The sequence below is a fragment of the Gigantopelta aegis genome, chromosome 11 (genome assembly GCF_016097555.1).
Source record: "Gigantopelta aegis isolate Gae_Host chromosome 11, Gae_host_genome, whole genome shotgun sequence".
NCBI classification, from domain to species: domain Eukaryota; kingdom Metazoa; phylum Mollusca; class Gastropoda; order Neomphalida; family Peltospiridae; genus Gigantopelta; species Gigantopelta aegis.
Window position 1 is genome coordinate 6,196,912 of NC_054709.1, and position 11,147 is coordinate 6,208,058.

The window sequence follows — 11,147 nt, forward strand, 5'->3', positions numbered from 1 at the left end:
TTCTTAATTAAAACATGAACAATATTTTATTGTTACAACCTAAAGTAATTAGATGGTATAAATTGCGTTGCCAAGTATTAATAATTTAATCTGTTTGAAGGAGATGGCCTCCAAAATTCAATAAAAGTATTTCGACAAGATGATATTTTTATTTTATTTTTGTCCTTGATTATTAAATACCAATTAATAAGGATGTATGCAATGCATTAACTTGTTAAAAATTAAAATTGCGGCTGTTATCAAAATCAGTTAACTCCGTATGGAATTAGGTGCGCTTACAGTGATCAATGGATGAGTAACTAGAGCAAATAATAAAAATAATAATAATAATAATAGTAATAATAATAATAATAATAATATAATGATAATAATAACAACAATAACAATAATAATAATAATAATAATAACAATAACAACACTAATAATAATAATAATAATAATAAAAAATATAATAATAATAATAATAATAATAATAATTATATATAATATATGTATGTATGTATGTATGTATGTATGTATGTATGTATGTATGTATGTATGTATGTATGTGTATATGTGTATATATGTATATATGTGTGTGTATATATATGTGTGTGTGTGTATGTGCGTGTGTGTGTGTATTTGTATGTAAGATTATTGGCTAAATTCTGGTTTATCACAGCTTTAAATTTTACATAGCGGTAGAATTTATAAAACGAATGACTGGTTACTCTCTTAAAGGGACATACCCTAGTTTCAACCCGTGAAAATTAACACTAAATTTATTTAATCTACAAACCTGTAACACATTTGGATAATCCATAAATGTTACTTCTCAGACGCACGTGCGTTTTTGAAAATATGTGAAATGCATTTTGTGATATTAAAAACACCAGGATGACCAAAAACACTTCGAATGTACGTAAATGGATAATCTAAACAATAAAATCTAAGTAAAGTATGATTTAAGTTATCAAAAACGGTTATAATAATCAAAAATATGCGTTAGTGTTTAAAAACTAGGGTATGCCCCTTTAAGATATCGGATGTATTCTGCGAAGGTTTGAATGGTGAATTATACGAGCATTATTCGTCATTCCACTTGATAATCAATCAATTTTCCATTATATTTATACTGGAATATCATTTGTTGTATTCAAAGGCAAAGTAAACTTTAACTTTTGATAATAAAAAATAATAGTTAAAAAAACCCAACACCCACACTTAACCCCACCCCCAACCCCGCCGATTTTGTTTCTTGCCTTCTTGTTTAGAAAATGATATTGATCACAATCGGGTAAACGTAGATGATAGAGACTATAAGAAGATTAAAATTACTTATTAAAAAAGGTAAAGGATAAGAAAAAAATAATGATGATGATGATGATGATGATGATGATGATGGTGGTGATTCTGATTCTGATGATAGTGATGATGATGATGATGACAGCAGTGAAGATGACGATAATGATAATGATGGTGATAATGCTGCTGCTGCTGCTGCTGATGGTGATAATGATAATGATGATGATGATAACGGCAGTGAAGATGATGATAATGATAATGATGGTAATAATGATGATGTTGTTAATGTTGATGATGATGATGATGATGGTGATAATGATGGTGGTAATGATGATGATAATAGCGGTGGTGGAGATGCTGATAATGATGCTGATAATAATGATGATGATTATGATGACGATGAAAATGATGATGATGAAGAAGATGAAGAAGAAGAAGAAGAAACAGTAGAAAAAACTCCCTTTCTAAAACAACCACACTAAAACAAACTGCAACTATCCCAGCTATAAATTGGCTAAAAGGTTTTTAACGTTTCCATTAGTCCATTTAAATTCACGCACAAACGAGCGAGTCATTGAAACCGTCACCAGTGTGGTCGAGTGACAGAATGTATTACTCTTTTTTTTTGAGTACGCGGAAAACTCTAATTGATAAAGCGAAAAACCGGGCCTCTTGCTGCCATATTATTCGACACTGCGACACCGACTTTTATTAAAAGTAAAGTTTGTTTTATTTAACGACGCCACTAGAGCACATTGATTTTTTATTTTATCATCGGCTATTGGACATCAAACATATGGTCATTCTGACACTGTTTTTATAGAGGAAACCCGCTGTCGTCACATAGGCTACTCTTTTACGACAGGCAGCAACGGGTCTTTTATTTGCGCTTCCCACAGGCAGGATAGCACAAACCATGGCCTTTTTTGAACCAGTTATGGATCACTGGTCGGTGCAAGTCGTTTACACCTACCCATTGAGCCTTACGGAGCAATCACTCAGGGTTTGGAGTCGGTATCTGGATTAAAAATCCCATGCCTCGACAGGGATCCGAACCCAGTACCTACCAGCCTGTAGACCGATTGCCTAACCACGACGCCACCGAGGCCGGTGCCGACTCTTATTAACCCACAACACGTTTTGTTGAAATAAAAGTTTATTTTGTTTAACGACGCCATTAGAGCACATTGATTTATTAATCATCAGCCATTGGAATGTCAAACAGTTGGTAATAATTGTCACATATAGTCTTTGAGAGGAAACCCGCAACATGTGTGTGTGTGCGTATCTAATGTAATGATTCAAGTCCCTCAACTTTGACCTTGGTTGTTTCAATTTAAAAACAAGAATTAGAAAAAGAAACCCGACAGTCTTCCGATAACCTACTGGCATAATTATTAACAAATTTGATGACGCCTTTAAAATACAAAATACACGGAAAATCGCCATTTTCCAGACGATCTTATCGGCGTTCGATCGAGACGAAACTAAATGAAACGAATCGAAGACAATCTTTAACCACGAGCCACCGCTGTGGCTTCTTAACCGCTTTCGGCGGGTGAAGCACACGAAGTGCAGATGTGATCATTACGGGCCTTGTCGAGAGAAACCAGGGTCATAACCATACATGTTTTACCCTCGGAAGAGGCGAGGTGTGAGGAGTGGGGGTGGGGTGGACGAGGATCAGGTCATATTATACATGTAGTAGGGTATAGAACAGTAATGTGTTGTTATAACAATATAGGAGGAATACTGAGAGAGAATGATAGTGATAGAGAGAGAGAGACAGAGAGAGAGAGAGAGAAAGATATATATATATATATATAATGCTGGTCCTCATACGGAGAGTGATACGGAGGGAGGATTGAGACGGCGAAGGGAATGTGCACAAACTCTTTGACTGGTTTCAATTATATGCTATTCTTTCACATTAATTTAATGTTAGTCGCAAAAACCAGTCTAAACCGGCCTCCTGAACAACCCTAAATTAATGTTTCCGAAAATTCACTATTCAAACGCAGTTTCTGTACATCGGGAAAACTACTGATTTTACTTTAGCTAAAAGCCGCAAAAGCAGTATAAATTTCATGTTGACAACACATCCGTCATACAGCTTTAAAGGGACATCCCTGAGTTTTCTGCAATTTTCGAGATGCTATTGACTAAGAGAGACTTTTTAACGATTGTAATTACATACCAAATACCGGCCTCGGTGGCGTCGTGGCAGGCCATCGGTCTACAGGCTGGTAGGTACTGGGTTCGGATCCCAGTCAAGGCATGGAATTATTAATCCAGATACCGACTCCAAACCCTGAGTGAGTGTTCCGCAAGGCTCAATGGGTAGGTGTAAACCACTTGCACCGACCAGTGATCCATAACTAGTTCAACAAAGGCCATGGTTTGTGCTATCCTGCCTGTGGGAAGCGCAAATAAAAGATCCCTTGCTGCTAATCGGAAGAGTAGCCCATATAGTGCCGACAGCGGGTTTCCTCTCAAAATCTGTGTGGTCCTTAACCATATGTCTGACGCCATATAACCGTAAATAAAATGTGTTGAGTGCGTCGTTAAATAAAACATTTCTTTCTTTTTACATATCAAATATATTTTTCTGCATAATATATTAGTGGTTGTCTATTAAACGTGTTTCTGATCGTTCTAATATTTGTACTAGGTTAAATTTAATTTAATTTCCTAAAATAGGTGGGGGTTTTTCGTACGTACGAAATTATTTGAAGACAAAATCCAGTTTGGGCTTCTTACAAACATTAAGAAGACCAGAAACACATTGAATATACAGACACTGATATTCTAAACAAGAAAGAAAGAAATGTTTTATTTAACGACGCACTCAACACATTTTATTTACGGTTATATGGCGTCAGACGTTTGGAGTCGGTATCTGGTTTAAAAATCCCATGCCTCGACTGGGATCCGAACCCAGTACCTACCAGCCTGTTGACCGATGGCCTAACCACGACGCCACCGAGGCCGGTGATATTCTAAACAAGAAAATATATTTAATATGTAAGTTTAATCGTAGAAATATTTTTTTTAGTCGGAAACATCTTACAATGCAGCAAACTCGGGAATGTCCCTTTAAAACATGAGGTCATTCACCTGGACTGGTAGAAATATTTGGCTTATTTGTCCTAACTCTGAATTATCGTCTTAATGTTTAATGATACCTTAGAGCTAATAGTTTTCTTTTAAAGGGACATACCCTAGTTTTTAAACACTAAGACATATCTTTTACTATTAGAGCCGTTTTTGATAACTGAAATCATACTATACTTAGATTTTGTTGTTTAGATTATCTATATCCGTACAAGTGTTTTTGGTCATCCTGGTATTTTCACTATCACAAAATGCATTTCTCATATGTTTTAAAAACGCATGTGCGTCTGAGAAGTAACAGTTATGGAGTCGAGTTTTAGAGGGTATTTTACCATTTCGAAGTCAGACTCATGTTTCACTCAATTGTAACTTTATCCAAGTGTGTTACAGGTTTGTAGATTAACTAAACTTAGTGTTAATTTTCACGGGTTGAAACTAGGGTCTGTCCCTTTAATTCTGTTTTCATCCTAGTTTACATATAGACAGTAGACAACTATACTGCGCCTACATTGACATGAAACGTTGAGGGGTTTTCGTTGTTGTTTTTTTGTTTTTTTTCTTAATGTTTTTTATATTTTATCAGGAATAGTTAAAACTGATACATTAACGTCTGTAATGACATTCCCTTTATTATACTAATACTAATAATTATTATTGTATCGTATTTTTAATAACACTCGCATCATTACAAAACAAAAATAATATATATTTTTTTTTTAATTAACAAAAAGAAAGAAAGAAACATCACACACACACACACACACACACACACACACACACACACACACACACACACACACACACACACACACACACATACACAAACACATACACACAAACATATATATATATATACACATCGCGGTTGGAGTGACAAGGACTAGGATGCGAAGGACGACAGCGAAAGAGGTTGAACTATAATATGAGCTTCCAGATCAGAAATAGAAGAAATGAAATGGAATTCAAAGGAGAGAAAGTAAATGGGGCAGTACAGTGACGTCGTTATGCAGTTTTACCTAAATAAAACATAATTAATTTACCAACATCTCGTAAACGAACACAGCTAGATCACGTTACATTTGTAGACCTCCTGTTACAACGTATAATAGACACAGTTTTTACTTTACACACAACTCTTATCAAACAATTAATTGCTTATTAAAAACCAACTAATTGTGTTTTTCATCTATTATTAATCTTGTAAAAGATACCTAATTCATGAAATATTGTAAAAACATCTAATTTATAAAAACCTTTACCAGACAAATGAACAACACAAAATAATCTGGTTCTTTTTATTAGAAAGCAGTTTCATATATTAATATATAACAATGTATTTGTAGCGACAATTTATCGCACAAAAAATACATGTATTAAATTACTAACAAAATTAAAAAACACAAAAACTTATACGTATATCGGGTGAATCTGGTGTGTGTGTGTGTGTGTGTGTGTGTGTGTGTGTGTGTGTGTGTGTGTGTGTGTGTGTGTGTGTGATTTGTACCAAGACACGCTATTGTATTGCATATTGATGATAAAGCATTCACTTTGAGTCATAGTTTACTTCTTAAACGCTGCATGACACAAAATATAAAGAGCGTTATTCCTTTGAGAACTGAATCAACATCTACTGTACGAAGTATATGGTGCAAGCCACCAAATCAAACCTCATAGACGACAGTAGTAACGTGCAACGTTTCATCTAACCCTCATCTTCATAAATCAAGGCTAATATTCGTTCCTCGTATTCAGCCTTGATACATGTAGTCAAGAAATCGTGCCACAAAATGCTTAAATTTCATTGGATGCGATGAGATCTGATTGCAACGAATTGCAACGCTCCTTATAGATTCCCTTGTTATTGTAAACAAAGATGGCAGCGTCAGCGTCCGGTGGTTAATTTTTGATATTGCTTTCAAGATTGTCACATGTTACCGATGCTGTGATTGGTCAGCGATGTCATCGTGTAAGGGACATAATCGGTGTTACAAATTTTCTTCCAATAGAGGGCGCTAGTAGTGGATATCAGTAATCTTGACTACATGTATCAAGGCTGAATGCGAGGAACGAATATTAGCCTTGATTTATGAAGATGTCTAACCCTCGGACATACGTTTTAACACAACGTAAAATAACTAACCTTTACTCTAACCAGAGCACTTATTGGAAGGAAAGGAAATGTTTTATTGAACGACGCACTCAACAAATTTTGTTTACGGTTATATGGCGTCAGACTTATGGTTGTGGACCACACATATACTGAGAGAGGAAACCCGCTGTCGCCACTTCATGGGCTGCTCTTATCGATTAGCAGCAAGGAATCTTGTCACACAAAGAGACAGTACATACCACGGCCTTTGTTACACTAGTTGTAGAGCACTGGCCAGAACGACAAATAGCCCAATGGGCGCACTGACGGGAATTGATCCTAGGTCGATCGCGCATCGGGTGAGCGCCATACGACTGAGCTACGCCCCGCCTCATTAGCTATTATTATTCTTGGAGCTTAAGTATTAGAATTTGGTGGAGTCCTTTTATATATATATATATATATATATATATATATATATATATATATATATATATGTCACGGGGATTCTATAATACCCGTAACTGAATGAAACACGATTATCAAAATATCTCTCACAACTGTATATCTATTAGATCTCTCTGTATCGAGCAGTATTACCCGCTGTGGCTCGTCTAGGTATGATCAGAGATCAGATCTTATATAAAGTATATATAATATAGCACGTTTAGTTCACTAGAAAACACAACAAAAACACAATACTCTTTGGAATCTGTATTAACCTACGCTGACAAATGTACTGCCGCAGTAGTTAATTAATAACAACAATAATAACAACGCAGAACTGATCACTTAATTAGTTAATCTCTAGGTGTCTAGTTTACACAATATGCTAATCATTTCACCGTGACACAACACCCACACGTGTGATAATTGAGAAACGCTAACACACACACGTGCGATAATGGAGAAACGCTTCCAGGGGAACTTAATTAATAAAGGAATTACAACACTATTCCTAACTAGTTAATTTTTAATTAACCCTAACTACTCATTCAATAACCTTGTAATACAGACTTAATACTGGTACCTATCACAATAAAGACAATAACCTACAGTTTACCTAGGTCCTCTAGGGTGACTGGATAAGCTTTATATATATATATATATATATATATATATATATATATATATATATATATATATATATATATATATATATATCAGAACGGTGAGCCTACAGTATACTGCGTCAGATGACCGGCAGCACCGTCTAAATAATATTGGTATAATACAGTATTAAAATATTTAAAGTCACATCAATCACATCAAGGTTATACACAGAGCAGAAATAATATATTTACCAAAGTCCGGACGGACAACGTTCCCCCGGGATACCTTCCTATGGTTCTCCTCGATATGTTTAAAACACTAGCTATTTATTATAAATCGAATATCGCCTGGGGGTACATCGCGGCACCGAATCTTATCATGCGAGTTCCCACCACGACCACGACGGCATATTTTTCTATGATCGCCAGACCAAATCACGGTTGTAAAAACCGCACTCGCGGAGGTATTACGTAACTACTCGCCACATGGCCTCCGCACCTGGCTGGGTGTGTATTAGAAAGTACAGCTCGACGACCGTCGCGCAGAAGTATTACGTAACAAGTTGCCCACCTGGGCTAAGTGCAATTGAACTGCGCACGGCCCTCTAACACAATTAATATCGCCACAGGCGAAAACAAAATTAAGCGCATTTTCCGTCACACACCCCCACCTCAAAAAGGATATTTCCTCTACTCTAGGAATAGGGAAATATACTACATTAAAACAAAAAGGTGCGTTAACCGACGCATACGGGCATTTATAACACATGTAATAATAAGGTGACTACCAGTAATCACACTGAGTCTCTGAGTCCCTGGTATACAAATAAAATATATATAAACAAAACAGAAATCAAGAATGTCAACACATTATCATAACGTTCAACTTCGGGACAGGGCATCAGCGATTACATTGGATGTGCCCTTGATATGTTCAATGGTAATTGGGAATTCCTGCAGAAGAAGACTCCATCTCAAAACTCTCTGGTTGGAGGCTTTCATTAGGATGGTCCAGTCCGTCTTCGTCTTCTTGGAACAGCACAGCTCCAGCACCCACGTCACTGGCACCCACAGCTAGCTTGAAAAGCCTTCGGTACTCTCGTGCTGCCATCACGGGAGACGAGGAGAGCATCTGCTTGAGACGGTTGAATGACTTCTCGCATTCATCTGGCCAATGGAACTTCGTTTCCTTCTTTTTCAGCGTCGCACGTTTTCCAGGTTTTCTTCGATATGCATGCTGTCGAATCGGTGTAGTGTTCGGTTCCAAGCGCACATCTTGGCTTAAGGTGTTGGTAACCGTTGGAAGGTCCTGACAAGTGGACACATTGTCTTGTTTCAACGTAATCAACTTTGCTCACTGGGGGTTCAAGTCTGCTATAATCTGGCTGTTGGTTAATTTGTTCTCTGCAGTCTCGACGTCATCACAGGAAATTGAGTGACTCTCAGTTTGGACCGGTAACTCTGGAACTATTGGCAGTCTGTCAAATTAACCTTTTAGCAAATTGATGTGACAATACCTACTTTTCCTAAACCTATCAGGAGTGTTTATCACATACCCTATCTCATTAACCCGTTTGTGCACAACATAGGGCCCGAAATACCTGTTCTGCACAGAACCCCGTTTAATGGGAAGGTACAGCAGCACCTTATCCCCTGGTTTAAATTCCCGACTCCTAGCCTTCCTATCAAATACTGATTTTATTTTGCTCTGAGCATGATTCATTTGCTTCCTAGCCTTCCTATCTCTAACTCTCTTATTCATTAATACTCCCTTGTCCATATCATAACCTGACATCTGATCTTCCATCTAACCCTCGGTTAACAATGTAGTGCGAGCTACCAACAATTTTGGATCAGCCCCCTGCTCTAGAATTAACTCTTGTCTATTACAAGGTAAATCCCCTCTATCAAACACAACTGGTTCATTTACCCTCTGCGGGAGGTCAACAGGTTCCACCACATTTAATTCCTCAGTTGAGTATCTACCATTTTACTGATAACCTCATCCACTTCAATTTCATAGCTCACACACGTATCAGACAAATCACAATTATCCTCTGGGTCTCGTGCTACCCCAATGGCCATAGCCCTAGTCATTACACACGCAGGAGATCTAATCTCATCAACCTCACTCTCTTCTATTGGTAAAGTGCTGTCTTTAATTAACAATTGGTCACATTTCGGCTGACAACACTTACTAGTCAAATCATTACCCAACAAAACTCCTATGTTTTCAACAGGCAAGTCCTTCACAACACCCATAACGTCTGGTCCCGTCACAAACTTCGAACACAAGAAAACCTTATGTAACCTGACAACCATATTTTCTCCAGTAACCGAGGTTAAAGCCAAACTACGTCCTGTATCTGAATTCTCAATACCAGCTAAAAACTCTTGCGTGATCAGACTCTGACTACAGTGGACACAAATCCCATACGGGTTTACGTTCCTCTGGCCATGGGACGAACCATTAACTCTCTCGCGCTAACGGACGCTGACCTCACTAAATCGACCCGACCACGTGGGCATTAATCGTCGTTTCCTTTTTTAAATAACAGTCCCCGACAAGATGGTTATCCTTTTTACAGTAACTGCAAAGGTGGACGAACGAAAGTTCGTGCATTGGCTGATATAATGCAGGTTTATCCTTTACTTTGCCCACCAGGTGGGGCCAAATTGCCTGACTTCCTTGCCGACTAGCCTGGCCAACTAGGAGAATCTCCCCGATAGTTTACGTTCCCGGAAAGTAAAACCTGGCCTGTGAAATTTCTTCTTATCACCCTGTGTTTAAGATCTAGCCCGGTACTGCCTGAGCTTTTGTGTATTAACACGTAATCATCTGCCACTATGCCTGTCTCCTCTATCTTTTTTGACATAACGTATTCCTCCTAAATGAATACGTAAGCTAACTGGTAAATACATTTTGTATGTACTGTAAGATCAACAACTCCCCGGAACTCGGTAATATGACTCTACCTGATGAGAATCACCCATTTATCAAACAACAAACATCCCTGCCTTCTTAGCCACAAACTCATTAAGGACTGGACCCTGTGTTTTTCTCAAACTCGCTATAACCGTAAACGATAATCCTCCAGTCGAATTCATAAACCCTCAACACTGCAACCTTAACTATGTCGTAACTTGACTTGCTCGCTCATCGCTCATTGAATTATAAGCGCACTAGCCTTTTCCGTAAACGTAAGACACGGGAAACTAGCCCGCGGCTTAGACTATGTCCACTTAGACTGCGGGATTTAGCTGCTTTAGCGGGCCCGTTCAAAAAGTTTGGAAGAACAGATCTACCTCCTGGTTCATCAAATACCGGCACTGATCCTATAAGCCTCCGACATGTTTTAAAAACCATTTCCGGCGCTCTCGTCTAACTTCTTCAGTAACTCAATTTTAACTCATGTTTCCACTTTTAAATTGTGCTAACGGATTCTCTATCCCTATCTATTCTCTTCTCTCTCTCTCTCCGCTCTCTCTCTCTCTCTCTCTCTCTCTCCTCTCTCCCCTTCTCTCTCTCTCTCTCTCTCTGCTCTCTCTCTCTCCTCTTCTTTTTCTCTCTCTCTATCTCTATCCTCTCTCTTCTCTTCTCTCTAATC